Below are 15674 nucleotides of genomic sequence, written 5' to 3'. Positions count from 1 at the left end.
ACCCACAGGTGCCATGACAGTTCCAAGGCCGACCATAAAGGTCAAAAAGTGGGCAGTGGCCCAATTCCTGGAAATCCCCACCCCTTTCCCCAAATAGCTGGAATACTCATTAGCCTATGCAATTATCCACCCCTATAAAAACGGACAACCCCATACCCTAGGGCCGCTCTTGCCTTCTGACATGGCCCACACTCTGTCTGTGGAGTGTGTTTCTCTCTAAATAAATCCACTTCTTACCCATCACTTTGTCTTTCACCGAATTCTTTCTGTGATGAGACATCAAGAACCTGAGCTTCATTAAGTCCTGAGACCAGGTGTGTGGTCTCAGTTAAAAGACCGTGGGTTCAAGTCCCAATCTGAGTGGCACGGTTTTACTGGCTCAAGCTTGTCTTCTGCCCTCATCATGAGCTTCAGACTGAACTTCATGTAATCTGATTCTTCAGTTTGACCCCAGCATCCTTCTTTGGGCAGTGCCTTTGGGTCTGGCTCAGGCCCCTTCTCTGGCTCTGGCCCTACACTGACAGTACCTGAAAAGTGGGGAGATATTTCAAAACCGTAAGGTCTTATTGGTGCCCTGCAATCAAAGCACATCTTGGTTTTGTTGTGTGGCCCAGACCCATCTGGGTGGGCCTGCACAGGTCACATTTCCCTCATGGTCTTGTGGGTAAAAGGAACATACCTTAGGTCAGTTTTTCTCAGAAGCAGACCCTGAGCGGGAGATTTGCGCGTAACTAATTCATCAAAGAAGACCTCCCAGGAGAAACGAGAAAAGGAGTGGAGGAAGCAGGACAGGAAAGAGGAAGAAGGTAGGAAAGGGTGTGATTTCAGCTAACGTCCCAGCCTCACCCATATCCCCTGGGGGAACTCGAGCATAAATTACACCTCATAATTTGTCCCAGCTCCAGCCAAAGGAACTGTACCCTTGTGCCCCAATGATGCCCGCCCATTACCCGAGGGCAGTGCTGTGAGGAAAGTCACAGGTGTGATCAGTTCACCTACAGCGGTGAGGGATAGGCACAGACAGTCCGCTGGTCCAAGGGACATGGGGGTTCTGGGTGGGGCACCAACAGTGTCCATCACGGAGTCAACTCTATTAATCTCTCATTCCAAGAGTGATCACCAAGAAGTCTTCAAAAAGTAGGAGAGGAGAGACTTAAGTTCACTAACGTTTCTTTGGTCAAATCCAAATTGTTGACCTCCTGTATTCCTTCTGAATTCCAGATTCTGACCGGCCCAGATGGTTTCCTCTTTCATTTCAATATCGGCCTAAACAAAACCCAGCTAGATTGATCCACAGCAAAAACAAACCAACACAAAAGCACAGCATGCTTCCCTAAGCCAAATAGAAATGATTTTTTGCATAATCTGTTCTTTTTTTTTCTGGATATCAACACATCTGCTTGCCTCCAAACCTTGGTAATCAAGTGCTCATTATATGACGGTCCCATCAGTGAGTCTTTGTTGAGTATTTTGAAAGGTACTCCACACTTCCTCCTCAAAAAGATACCCTCTCTCTACTTACTATCAACAGCTGATGCAGGATGCTAAAGAAGGCACAGTTTAGGCATGGACAACTTTCAGGTTAAAAATTTTTTAATGCCATATAAATAGCCCATCAAATTTAACTCTTCAGTGTGGGAGTACAATCTATAATTTACTCATCAAACATAAAATAACCCCCAAAGTGCCAAATTTTAGAACAGTGGTTTTACAGCCGGGGCAATTCTGCCCCCCCGGGGGGATACTTGGCAACACCTGGAGACAGCTTCGGTTGTCATAAAGGTGGGGGAGGGGTGTGCTGCTGGCATTGAACCGACAGAGACCGGTGATGCGGCTGAACAATGCACAGAACGGCCACCACGACTGAGAACTACCCAAATGTCACTAGTGCTGAGGCTGAGAAACCCTGATCTGGGCTGTTTCATTTCATGTGAATTTTACATTGATTCTCTCTATCTAGGCTTATTTTCAGTCATCTGAACTTCCCAAATCCCAGTGTTTGAATAGTTTTGAGCACCAGTTAAGGGTAAAACGCCGTCCCAGGTGCTCCCGTATTGACTTTTGTGGTATTACTGAATTAGGAAAATAATGATTCACTTAGGGATGTTGAATGCCCTCCATCCGAGTTTTCTGAGTTCCAGCATCAGGGCCCTGTACTCAGTAGGAGGTCCCATGCTTGGGGCTTAATGCTCTGCAGTAGTGGTCTTGAATTCTTAATACTTTTGTCTTTGAATTTGTGTTTTGATAGCAACGTCTGATGGGACAATGATGTATGTCCCAGGCTTGCAGCCTCAGCTCACACAGGATCCTGCTACCTTGCACCTGCCTGGTTGCCCGCTCTTCCACTCCCACCCAGTGACCACTGCTGCCCTTTGCCCCTGGCAGGGTGTGGAGGGGCCTATGGTTGGTTTTGCTTGTCTTTGACTTCCTACTGGTTACTGCCAACCCTGGGGTGCCTGGGGCCACCCACACCCAGCAGGCACAACTATCAAGAGGCCACACCCTTGACTCTTAGGCAAAAATGGACCCCACTGGTTTCTCAGAATGGAGCCCGAGAACCATCTGTGTCAGAATAATCTGGGGGGTTGTTAAAAATGCAGATTTCTAGACCTGGATCTGAATGCTGTACAGAGTCTCTCTGAGCCTGGGGCTTGATAATCTGTGTTTTAACAAGTACCCCAGGGCACCTCTCTGCCTTCTAGCAGATTTCTTCCGTGCCTCCTGCCGACTGCTCTGCTCTGGCTCTGAGCCCAAGGCTGCCCAATTCCAAACTAACGCTGGGCTCTGTCCCTGACCCTTCTGTGGCCTCTTCTGTCCTCCATGTTTGGTGGGTGTTCAGTCTGGCCTGTGTCCGAAGCCTGGCTTTCCTTCTGGGACTCTCCACTCAGCTGGCACCTTTGCGGCTCTGTGCTGCCTCGGGGGGCACCTGGCTCTGGGGAGATGCAGATCCCGGCCCACCGCAGGCCTTGGCTGGCTGCTCGGAACCCTGGCTCTTGCCTCAGCCTTTGGATCCTGCTAACTCCTCTGGAACTTCATTTCCAAGTCCCCTCTGGCCTGGTCAACGTCCTGGCCACAGAGACACTCCATCTCACAGCCCCCATCTCTGTGACACCCTCAGAGTGCACCTTGGTCCTGAGTGTGGCTGCCCAGGGGCACAAGAGCTGTGGCAGAGAACACCATACTGGCTGGGGAGGTCTCTCAGCATCCCCCGTCCCCAGTACGTTTTCTTTGCTGTCTCTGGCCCAGGCCTCCTGCCCACGGCCTGTGGTCGCGGAGGCATGTAGTGCTCTGGGTTTCTGGTTTATGGATTTTAGGAACTACAGGGGAAACCTCAATTCTCATATGTGAATCACTCAGAGTAAGTGTTAAGGCTGAAAATACCTTTTTGTTTGTTTTTTTTAAACAAGTTAAAGAAGCCAACAGTAAAAGACTGGATGTTAGTATTTTACTGTTAAATATGTCAGTTGGTCGCACCCACCAACACCTCAGGGTGTTATTATAATGATACTAAGTCATTACGGTAATAACCAACATGGTATTTTATAGGTTACTTATATTGTATTTCATTTGAGCCTCATAGAATACTAATGGCTCATAGTTAGTTACTTTGTGCCAGGCACTGCTTTATGACTTTTATGTATGTTAATTCCATACCAACACAGGAAGGTTAATTAACTTGCCCACAGTCACACAGCTTATGAGGGGCTTAACCAGGATTGGCACCCAGGCAACCTAGTTTCAAAGTCTGTGTTTAATGACATAGCTATAACTGACTCCTATCAACCCAGGAAGGTAGATTTTAATATTCCTACCTTACATATAAGGGATCTGAAGATGAAAGAGGTGAAGTGACTCGTCTTGGTAAGTCACTGCTGCATTTTTAAGGGGGTGGCTTGGGGTGTTTGGGCACATCGTCTGAATTTTAGTGGCCGTGTTCTTGAGGCCAATGGGGAAATGCCTGAGAAGTTGAAGAGCGTCATGAGAGTGGGTCTGGAAGTCCTGGTGGTAACTTCCATGGTCCAGGAAATCCCATTTCTTGTTCATTTGGCTGACATTTTAATGCTTTTCTGAGCATCTATTGAGAACCAATTAAGTTCACACTAATGCACATGTTTTTGAAGCTAGGCGTTGTACTAGGCATGGAGGGTACTGAGATGAATAAATCCCAGTCCCTGCCTCCACGATGCTCATGGGTTAGTGGGGAAGAGAGAGAAAAAAATCAGGTAATTATTAACAATGATTTACATGTTGAGTGGAAACGATATGAAGATGCTATGAGATAATAGCTGAGGAGGTGTGAGGAACCAAGAGAGAAGGGTGGAGTTGGGTGAACACACTAAGGGGAGATTTTCTAGTGAAGTGGTGCTAAGGCTAAAAGGGTGAGTTTGCCAGTCAAAAAGTGGGTGGAGGGACATCTGCTTCTATGCATTAGATTTAGCTTATGATGTATCAAGTCTCCTGCCAAGAATAACTGGAAAGGCTAGATTACAAATCAAACAAGCAGTCAAATTAAAACAGCTGTTTGAAATGATTGGCGAGCAACCAAGGTAACCAGGACTTGAAAGAACAAGATCATAGAGAAATGAGTGATACTCTACACCACTTTTCCCCTTAAGGCATTTGTAGTTCATCAGGAAAGTCAATTAGAAGACTTTAAGAGCTAGAAGTCTAAAAATCTAAGCAAAATTTTTGTCCATCTCAAGGTACTGAGGGAATTTGAGTTCTTCCCAAAAGGAAAGGTCCTGATAAGTAGGCCAGATTTTAATGAGACCACTGAACGTCCATGTCCTAAGAGTAAGGGCAATTGGAAATAGATCAAGCCTTACAAAAACAAACTCACACTCAAACCGTCTCAATTTCTGATCTGATTAAGGTGACTGTTCTGTACTAACTGCATCCAAGAGGAAGAGTAGTAAAGCCTCTCTGGAGAAATATAACATCCAGATTCTCTACAAGTTTTCAAGAGAATGCCCAGCCTTTAATAAAAAAGTTACTAGATGTTCCGATAAAAGAGAATCAAAAGATCAAAACCCAAAGGAAAAAAAATCAGACAATAGAAATAGACCCACAGATGATCCAGACTTTGAGATTAACAAGCATAGTCTTTAAAATAACTGTGAAATTATTTCAAGAGAATGATGACAAGGTAAAGAATTGGATATATAGAAAAAAGCAAATAGAAAATATAGAATTAAAAAGTCCAATAACTGAAATTAAGAAATTAATAGATGTGTTTAACAGCAGATTTGGCATGACAGAAGAATAGATTAGTAAACTTGAAGAGATAATAGGAAATACCCAGATGTAAGCACGAAGAAAAACTACATGAACTACAGAAAAGAAAGAAAGAAACATATAAGATGTGGTAAAAAATCTAAAATGTAAGCAATTAAAGTACCATAAGAAGAAGGGAGAGAAAAGGGCAAAGAAATACTTGAAGGTATATAGGCTGAATGATTTTCTGGAGAATTAAACTACCTTAAGTCCATTATCCCATTTGATCTTCATGGCAATTTTGTGAAGGCTAACAAAAGATATTCTTATATACATTTTACATTTATTATTATATCTCAGAGAGGCTAAGGATCTTCATTCATTTGTTTAAAATGAAGTCATTCATTTACTCAGCAAACATTTATTGACTGGCATCAGTTGCAAACTTGTTAAGCAAAGCAATAAAGAGCATTGGAAATAATAAATATGGGAGTAAGTATCAATGAATTTTTCTTATTTTTAATTAAAAAATAATCAACTGTTTAAGCAAAAAATTGTAGATCTTATATGTGGGAGCTTAAATATGACAATAAAAGCACAGAAGACAGAAGGGAGAGAATGAAAGTGTATTCTTATCAGCTCCTTACATTACACATGAAGTTTTATAATACTATTTAAAGATAGAATGTAAGTCAAAGATACATAATATAAAACCTAGACCGACCACACAAAGTACATTCAGTAATCCAAAAGAAGGCAAGAAAGGAGGAAAAAAAGGAACAAAGAACAGATGGGATAAATGGAGTATAAATAAATGGTTGACTTAAACCCAACTATATCAATAATTACCTTAAGTGTAAATGGTCTGAACACTCTAATTCAAAGGCAGATATTGTCAGACATAGTTTTAAAAATCCAGTAAAATAGGTGAAATTTTAAAAACCTGACAATCCCAAGTATAGGCAAAAATATGGAGCAGCTAGAACTCTCATATATTGTTAGTGGGAGTGTAAAGTGGTACAACCACTTTGGAAAACTGGTTGGCAATACTCATTAAAGCTAAATATATGTATGGCATGCAATCCAGCAATTCTACTCAGCAGAAATGCATACACATGTTCACCAAAAAAAAAAAAAAAAAAGTAAAAGAATGTTCATAGCAGGACGTTTGTAATAGCTAAAACCTGGAAACTACTCATATTTTTTTCAATATTAGACTGAATAAATGGTATATTTATGTGATCGAATACTATAAGAAAAAAGAACAAATGGCTGCCATGTGCAACAACATGGGTGAGTCTCACAAAATAATATTAAATGAAAGAAGCCCAGATAAAAAAGCATATACTGTATGATCCTGTTTAAATGAAGTTCAAAATTGGGCAAAACAAATCCATTTGGAATGACGTCAGAATACTGGCTACCTTTTAGGGGATGGTATCTGGGAGAGGCCAGGAAGGAGGCTTCTGGACTGCTGATGATATTCTAATCCTTTTTATGCATAGTCGTTACTTGAGTATGTCAGTTCTAAAAACGCATCAAGCTGTCAATTTAGAGCTTGTCCGCTTTGCTATATTCATAGCATCTGTCAATAAAATGTTACCTATTAAAAAATGGGGATGAATGACATTCCAGGCAGGGGAGATAGCATAAGCAAAGGCACAGAGGAATAAATAATATGGTGTGTGGAAAATTACAGGCGGCTGGATGTTGCTGGAGCATAAAATGTGAGGTAGGTTATAGCAGGGCTTGGGGAAGATGTCACAGTGGCAGCTCATGGAAGGCTTTGTGTGCCCTGCTAAAGAGTGTGGACGGTCTTCTGAGGTCAGTTAGATGCTGAAAGATTCTAAGCAAGAAGTGACATATAAGATTTGGAATTAAAAAGAAATCCTAATGTCAACTGGCAAAGAGGGACAAAAATAGGTGCAGGGAGACTAGTAAAGATGCTCTTGAAAATCCAGATGAGGGATGATGAAGGATTGAATCAGGGCAGTGGTTGCAGGGATACAAAGAGAACAGACTTCAGCACTACTTAGAAGACAATATTAGTAAGCCTTTATTGAATGTAGGAGGTGAAAAAAAGTAGACCTGAGGATGATTCCTAAATTTGTAACACAAATGACTGCATGGCTGGTGGTTCCACCAGACAAGGCAGGGAGCATTCAGGAGTTCAGGGCTGGGGCAGAAGACTAGTTTAGTTTTAGACAGTGCGGACAGGTTTACCAGATAAGGTGGCACTCAAACTGAAGGGGATTCTTGGGGAGTTATTTTGGGGTCCCGTTACCTGGAATTGATGACCAATTTAAGTGCCAGGTCTCTGATGTTCTCTACAATTACTGCTTGGTTTTCTTGCCTTTTCTGGCTGTACTGCACATTCAAGACACAAAGCCACGGTTGTCAGCAGCAGATCCAGCAGCGCGGCCGCCCTGGGGTCTGAAAGACTTCATCTCGCTTTCCTCTGCGGCTCCAGACAAAGGCCGTCTTATGCACCATCTATTTCAGTCATTTTTATGAGTGCTGTGGAATATTTTCAAGCTATCCCTTTTAAGCATTATCTCTTGGCAGTTAAGAAAATAGATCCATTGCAAGCACTGGGGTTTCTGAAAAGGGGTTTAAAAATAGCTCAGGGCACTACACAGCTGCAGCTATCGGGAAATTGAGCCCTTTGCTTGCACTTTTGCTGGTTTCCATTTCAACACTGCAGCTGGAAACCGGTAGCTCTTCCTCTGCTGGGAACAGATGCAAAAAGAGGAAGGAATGGGCCAGGACTCTCTCTTGACTTGGGGTCACACTTGGCATCTGGGAATGCTAAGAGGCGCTGGGGTAATGGAGAGTGGGCGTACCAAACTCCTGGGTTTGAAAAAGCCTATTCAATATTATGATATATCTTTATATTTGGAAATGAAAAAAAAAAAAGAAGCCTATTGGTTTTGTCATGTAAATTATAGGAAGCAGATGGGATAAAATCCTCTGGGCCAATAGGGATAGGCAGAAAATACATTGACTGATAACAATGCTTTCTGGGCAGTCTCTCTGGAGGTGGTGTTATCGTCATTCCCACCTTGCAGGTGTGAAAACTGAGGAAGGGAATGGTTGAGGGACCTGCTCCTGGTCACAGAGCCAGGGAGTCAGGGAGGTGGGGTTGCAGCACAGACTCCAAAGGCCCCGCTCTTAGTTATTGCTCTAGATTGTCTTTTAACTGGGGGTGCGTAAGATTTTAAAGTGTCTCAAAAGGGAGCATGGATGTTTAAAAGAAGAAAAAGCTGGGACTTCCCTGGAGTCCAGTGGTTAAGACTCCGTGCTACCACTGCAGGGGTGGTGGGTTCGATCCCTGGTGGGGGTACTAAGATCCCACATGGCCCATGATACAGCCAAAAAAAAAAAAAAGCCAAGAATTAACATGAACAAATCTCTATTCTAAGCATCAGCTCTACCATGATGCCACTCAGTAAATGTTTGCTGAGTAAATGAATGACTGCATTTTAAATAGATGAACGAAGACCCTGAGCCTCTTTGAGACTCCAATTCTTCATCTGTAAAATGGATGCAATAATATCTTTTGGCAGCCTTCACAAAATTTCTGTGAAAAGGTCAAATGCGATAATGGGCTAACCCTGGAAAATCGTTCAGCAGTTAACTCAGCCAACGGTTACTGAGCACTTACTATGTAGCAGGCACTGTTCTAGGTGCTGGCGATACATCAGTGCACCAAGTAAGCAAAGTCCCTGCTCATGTTCTATCAGGGAGAGATGGAAAGTAAACAGGAAATCTAGTAAGTAGGTAAAAATTCTAAAGTATGCTCCAATGGTATATACATGTAGGTGATAAGAGCTATGGAACAAAGGAAAAGTAGAGAGGGGTAGGGGTGATTGGGGTGAGGACAAGTTGCAATTTAAAATCAGGTATTCAGAGTAGACCTTGCTGGAAGGTGACATTGTGTTGACATTTTAAGGTGAAGGTGTTAGCTCTGCAGACCCCCGGGTGAAGAATGTGACGGGTGGTAAAGTGGAGTTATGTCTAAGGTGTCCCAGGCCAGCGGGGCTGGTGCCCAAGAGCAAGGGAGCTAGGGGAAGGCGGTGGGAGAGGAGATTAGGGACTTGATGGGGGGGTGGGAGGGGGACGCTTTAGGGCCTTGTATGGATGTGGACTTTCACTCTGAAAGAAGTGGGCGCCCCTGGAGGGTTTGACTCGGACGAGTGACATAGACGGGCTTGTTGTAAAGGCATTACTCTGGCTGCTGAATTGAGAAGGGATGTAGGTGGCAATGATAGAAGTGGGGATATGAGACTAGCTAGCAGGCTCTTCCAGTAATCCAGAAGTGAGGTCGCAAGTGTTGCCTTCTGTACACATTCTGAAGAAAGAGCCAACGGGACGAGATGAGCTAGGTGGACACGCCAGAGTGTGTGAATAGTCCAAGCGGAGAAAGGGGGTCAGGAAGGAGGCAGTGGTCACACGTGGCGAATACTACGGACAGGTCAGTCTGGCCAGGGCAGTGACTGCCCATGAGACCTGGCAACGTGGAGGTTGCCGGTGACCTTGACAAGGGCTGTCTCAGTGGAGTGGTGGGCATGAAAGCTGACTGGAGTGGCTTGAAGGAAGAATGGGAGGAGAGAAAAGTTAAAAAAGGTTTTTTAACTTTTAACTGTGACAAAATACACAAAACATAAAATTTACTTTTTTTTTTTTTTGGCCGCGCCTTGCAGCTTGCGGGATCTGAGTTCCCCAACCAGGGACGGAACCCACGCCCTTGGCAGTGAAAGCGCGGAGTCCCAAACACTGGACCGCCAGGGAAGTCCCCCAAAATTTACCATCTTAACCACATTTAAGTGTACAACTCAGGAGTGTTAAGTACATTCACATTGTTGTGCAGCCGATCTCCAGAACTCTTTTCATCTTGCAAAACTAAAACTCTACACCCGTTAAACAACAACTTCCCATTCTCCCCTTCCCCCAGCCCCTGGAGGTTCAGCCATGTTGTAGCATGAATCAAAATTTCTTTCCTTTTTAAGGGTGAATAATATTCCGTTGGATGTATACACCACGTTCTATTTATCCATTCATTCATCAATGGACATTTGGGTTGCTTCCACTTTTTGGTTACTGTGAATAATGCTGCTATGAACATGAGTGTGCAAATATCTCTTTGAGACCCTGCTTTCAATTGTTTTGGGTATATACCCAGAAGTGGAAATGCTGAATGAGGCAGAGAAACGTTTTGCTGCAAAGGGAAGCATAAAAAAGTGGTGGGGGTGTATAGCTGACAGCAGAAGTAGGGTCACGAGAAGGTTTTTTTGTTGTTTTTTAATATGGGAGAAATAGCAGCATGTTTTCACTTGATGGGGCTGATCCAGTAGAGAGAGAAAAATTGAAAATGAATTGCTGGAGCAGTGTTCTTGGGTAGGTGAAGGGGACTGGATCTTGTGCACAAATGCAATGGCTGGCTCCTTTGGGGCCAAAGGTGGGAAGGCAGAGTCTGTGGAAACAGGTGCAGGAAAGGCAATAGACTGGTGGCTGGAATTTGTGGTCGTTTCTGGTTATGCCAATGTTCTCAGTGGACCAGAAAGCAAGACTGTCAACTGAAAGTAATACATAATAATAGCTACCAACTTTGAGAGCTGAACACTATGCTCGGAGCATTGCTTCATTATCTGTAAGCTTCACAGTTAGTTAGCAAGGTAGCTATCTTTTTTTTAATCCTCATTTCACAGATGGAGAGAATGGAGATTCAGAGAAGTTAAGAAACTCGACAAAGTCACACAGCTAATCAGCAGAGGCACTTGTCTTCTCTCCAGGTTTGCTTGACGCTGAGGCCCATACGTTTTCTGCTACACAGCCTAAGATGTTCTCATTCTGTAACACCTGTCCTGTCATGAAACTACAATATTGATCTTCAGGGACCCAGGGCTCCAGGTCCCCTCCTCAAAGCATTGACTTGATATTTCAACTAAATATCTGTGTGGGATTGATTTGTTGGAGGTGGGAAGGTAATGAAAAGGGAACAAAAGAAAAGGGAACAATTCTAACAATTTTAAGGCACATCTTTTCATTTTCAATCTTGCTATTTAGAACCTGGTTGGAAACACCAGGTCGCTAAGCATCAGTGACCAATTGCTCTCGCATAATTACACTTTGAATCAACTCATCCTTATTACACTAGGAGGTAAATGTTATTATTGTCTCCATCTTACAGACGAGAAACCTGAAACCTTAAATGTCCAAGAAAACGCCTTTGGAAAGTCATAGAGCTGCAATTTGAATCCAAGTCCCCAGCTTCAGAGTTTGTGTCCTTAACCTCTGTATTGTTCTGGTGGTGGGACTCCCTCCCCAGGGCCCCTGGGCCAGCATCTGCCTCTCGGCCCACAGTTTGGACAGTGGGCTGTGGTCCTTCACTCCTTCAGTCTCACTGTTCTGGTGACTCAGCCAGGCTGCGGCCTTCTCTTGAGGTGGAAGGGCCTGCCGTAAGAGGACTGACCCAGGCTGAGGGGACATCTCCCAGCACAGCCAGTTTGGCGTGAGGACAAGAGCTGTGATCTGGATTTAGTAAAATCCTGGCTGAAATCTCATGTTGTAAAATAGGGACCATACTTTGTTTTCACAGGGTTGCTGTGATGATTCCAGATGCACATTTATAGCTGTTGAAGGTTCTCGAAGAAGGTGCAGAAGAGAAACCTTCGGACAGCATTAAGGTGACTCATTACAACTTGAAGCGATGTCTTCTCTAGACAAATGATCTTGTATTTTTTACTTCCAGATATCTCTTCTGCAGAAACATTGGCTCATGGCCCAGAGGTTTATATACGAGGAAGTTCATTGCAGTTGTGACTGCAATAGAACAAGATGGGAAATAACCTGAATGCCCCAGGATAGGCAAATGGCTAAACACACATTGTGGTACCTCCATACAATGGAATACTATGGAGCCACTGACAAAATGCCAAGCAAGGTTCTAGAAAGACCAACACGAAAAGAGTTCCAAGATGCAAGGTTAAGTGAACAGAAGAAGTCTCAAAACGGTCTAATTTGATCTTATATTTATGAATGGGCTGCTATATAAATTGGATTTTAAAATATATACCTACATTTACAATATATAATAATAAGTGCACGTTTTAAAACCCAATCACATATTGAAAATGTCTTCCTAACTGCATTGAACAAGGCCTGGATGGGTGTGACACCTATTTGCTAACACTGGGTGCCCCTGGGGCAGGGAATGGGATTGGGGAGAGAACAACGAGGGGCAACAGAGAACATTTATAGACTCTGTAAATATATTTCGGCCTTAAAAATGTTTTATAGCGAATTCCCTGGTCGTCCAGTGGTTAGAATTCCTCGCTTTCACTGCCAAGGGTGTGGGTTCGATCCCTGGTTGGGGAACTAAGATGCTGCAAGCCACGTGGCGTGGCCAAAAAAAAACAGAAATAAGTTTTATGATGATGAAATATTTGTTTACTACTCATATACCCAAATAAGACTATCAAATAGTGTGAAAAAAATAAGTAACGACTCCTAATGGTGAAATTTCAGGCACCAGTAAATAGATTGGTCCATATTCACTGGGACCCAGGATCCCTGGGTTCTGTTGGTTCTATTGCTGCCTCTGACACTAGCCATGTGATTTTGGACAAATCACCTTCTCTCCCTGGGCCCTAGTTTCCTCTTATAATGAGGCGGCTGAGCTACAGTACCAGTTGATAACTTCCAACCATCGGGCCTCTCTTTGCAAATGCATTTTTGTATGTAGAAGACCAAAATATGAAACAACCCAACAAGAAAGTGTGTCAACAACCCAACCATTTGTGCCCCAGACCCATTATCAGGGCTGACATTTTCTGACTCTAGTTGAAGGCAAGGAACCAAATCTACCAGCCAGAGCTGTACTGCCTCTCAAGTGAGTGGAAAATAACTGGGAGATCTGAAGTGACCGAGAGCTCACGTGTAACAAGTTGCACTAGCAAAATGTTTCCCTGAGCGTTAAGCCCACAGCCTGGCAGCTGTCTGATAGCTCAGGGAAACACTTGGGCTCCAAGGAGACCATTGCTGTTTCTAGAGAGTTCTGTAAGGACCCCAGGTCTTTGGAAGAACCATACATGGGTGTTTTTCAGGGGAATCAAGTCCCAGGTTTTTGTGCCCAGATCCTCCAGCCCCAGCTTCAGCCCCTGACCCAGAGCTATGGCTCTGGGATGGCAGCAGGAAGACAAGGCCACTGGAGAAAAGGTGGCGGCAAGAGGAGAGGTCAGGTGCAACACACACCGCGTTGTGAAACATGAGGAAGGCTGATCGGTGTCCTTCCCCGGCTCTGAAAGGCGCCATCTCGACTTCTGTGGACTTGACTGCAGCCTCCTCTGGCTGGAACTGGCGTGATAAGGATCGTTTTGTCTCCTTTAGGAGCAGGGTTGGATACCCCACAGTTCTCTGCATCATTAGAGCCCAGGGACTGTACTGTCCATGTCCTGAGTTATAACGAGCAGCTCATCACTCAGAATGAAGCCTGGGCCTTGTGCTCATGGGATTCTATTCACATTTGGCCCAGACTGACCCAAAACTCAGAGGAGGTGGGGATAGAGGGACTGGAGTCCCAGAGGAGGGAAAGACAGATGTGCAGGGCCATTCAGTAGGATTCCTTCCTGGCCCAAGTCTTCTCCATGGGCAGAAGCCAGAGTTTCACACCTCCCTGACTTTTGCTGCCCATTTGTGGGATGGAGAGCGAGGGACCTGGGTGAATGACCAGTTAGAGTCCAAGTCCCCACTCCCACCAGGGCACACCAGCCTGGGGGTGAGGAGACCTGGGTTCATGTCCCAGCTGGGTCACTTTCTCATTGCAAGGCTAGCCACACGCCTTCCCTGGTTCTCTGTTTCATTTTCTTATGGGGTATTGGATTAGTTACTTTTCAAGGTCTCTGCCAGGCCTACCAGTGACTCTAGATCTAGACTGTAAGAGCCTTGACAGGGTTCTGCTTCCTCAGTAAGACAAAGGGAGTGAGGCACAGTGCTGAAGCGTGTGGATCCTGGGATCAGACTTCCCGAGTTTAAATCCTGACTCTCCTTTCCACACTGTGACTCTGGCAGCAAAGTTTTCAATCTCTCTGAGCCTCCATTTCCACACTGGCAAAGTGAAGGTAAGAATTGTGGTTACTCCATATCGTGAGGAATGCAAGTGAGAATCCCCATGGAGCTCAGGACCCAACTGAGTAAATGTTCAATAATCCTTAGCTTATTATTTTGAATTTCTCTAGTCTATTATGGTGCCAAGATCATAGCAGATATTAGCTAAAATTGTTGCTAGATAAAAACATCACATCTTACCTACCGGCGATTCAATTATACCACAGGCCAAATCACGTACCCCGTAAAGTTCATTCATTCGTTACTGATCAATCAATATTCTTTGAATGTCTTAGGTGTGGCATCCCAGACTGAGGATGCAAAGACATCAAGATCTTCCTCTAGAATTTACTCTGATACAATCCTACCACAGAACACACTTTACTGAGTAAGAAATATCTGTTGAGCATTTATGGAATTCAGAGAACTGTCCTGGTGTCATTGGGGACTCAATACGATGGCCCATTTCCCGCCCACAAGTTTAGAATTTTAAAGGGAAGGAAAAGCACATACTTGTGAAGCAACTTAAAGTAAATTTCAAGTCCTCCGCCTATGATCCCCAGTGGGGACCAATTTGCATATTTGTGATAAGCGCTGAGCATTTGTGTGCCAGGGACAGGATCTACAGCATTCCATGCAGGAACCCACTCGGCCTCATGAGGCAGTCACTAGTGTTAAACCCATTTCACAGATAAAGGAACTAGTCTCACTGAGACTAAATAACTTCTCAAGGGTCACAGAGCTGGCAAGAGGCAGAGGTCTGTCCTCTCTCATCATACCCTGCTGTATCGATTTCCTGGGGCTGCCTTTACAAAGTACTACAGACGGGTCACTTAAACAACAGATATTTGTTGTCTCACGGTTCTGGAGGCCGGAAGTCCAAGATCAAGGTGTCAGTGGGGCTGGTTTCTCTGGCAGGCTGAGAGGAAGAATCTGTTCCGTGCTGGAGAGGAAAGTCCCAGTGGTGCCAGCCACTCTCCCCATTGGGATGGACCAGCTGGCATGACAGGAGGGCAGGTAGAGAAGGCGACAGGTCACCTTCTGTGTATCAAAGTGTAACTGCAACAAGAATGAGAAAACAATGGCTACTGATTGATGAATTATTGTACTCCAGGCACTGAGTAAGGTAGTTTGCATGCATAATCTATTTATTCTGCACAGCAACCCTAACAGATAGATATTACCTTTTCATTTCCTAGATGAAAAAACCTAGATTCATAGAGATTAGGTTCTTGTTCAAAAAAACTGACCCCAAGGCTTAACCAACATGGTGTCTGGCATTTAACAATTAATGAAACATTAGTAAATATTATTTTACTACATGGCCTCCTTTCCCATGGAGCTTGTGGGTTAGA

At 44.1% G+C, this 15674-nt stretch overlaps 1 protein-coding gene across 1 annotated transcript in view; it reads right to left on the bottom strand.

Moving 5' to 3' along the window:
- Window positions 1–15372, bottom strand: part of MTSS1 (MTSS I-BAR domain containing 1) — a 260477-nt gene extending 245105 nt beyond the window's left edge. The window contains exon 1 of the mRNA XM_079902289.1: window positions 15180–15372. The gene's annotated coding sequence lies outside the window, so the exon portion shown is untranslated. The remainder of the gene's footprint in view (window positions 1–15179) is intronic.
- Window positions 15373–15674: the final 302 nt, after the last annotated feature.

The sequence above is a fragment of the Stenella coeruleoalba genome (genome assembly GCF_951394435.1).
Source record: "Stenella coeruleoalba genome assembly, chromosome: 17".
NCBI classification, from domain to species: Eukaryota; Metazoa; Chordata; class Mammalia; order Artiodactyla; family Delphinidae; genus Stenella; species Stenella coeruleoalba.
This window is presented reverse-complemented; position numbering and strand designations above follow the sequence as displayed.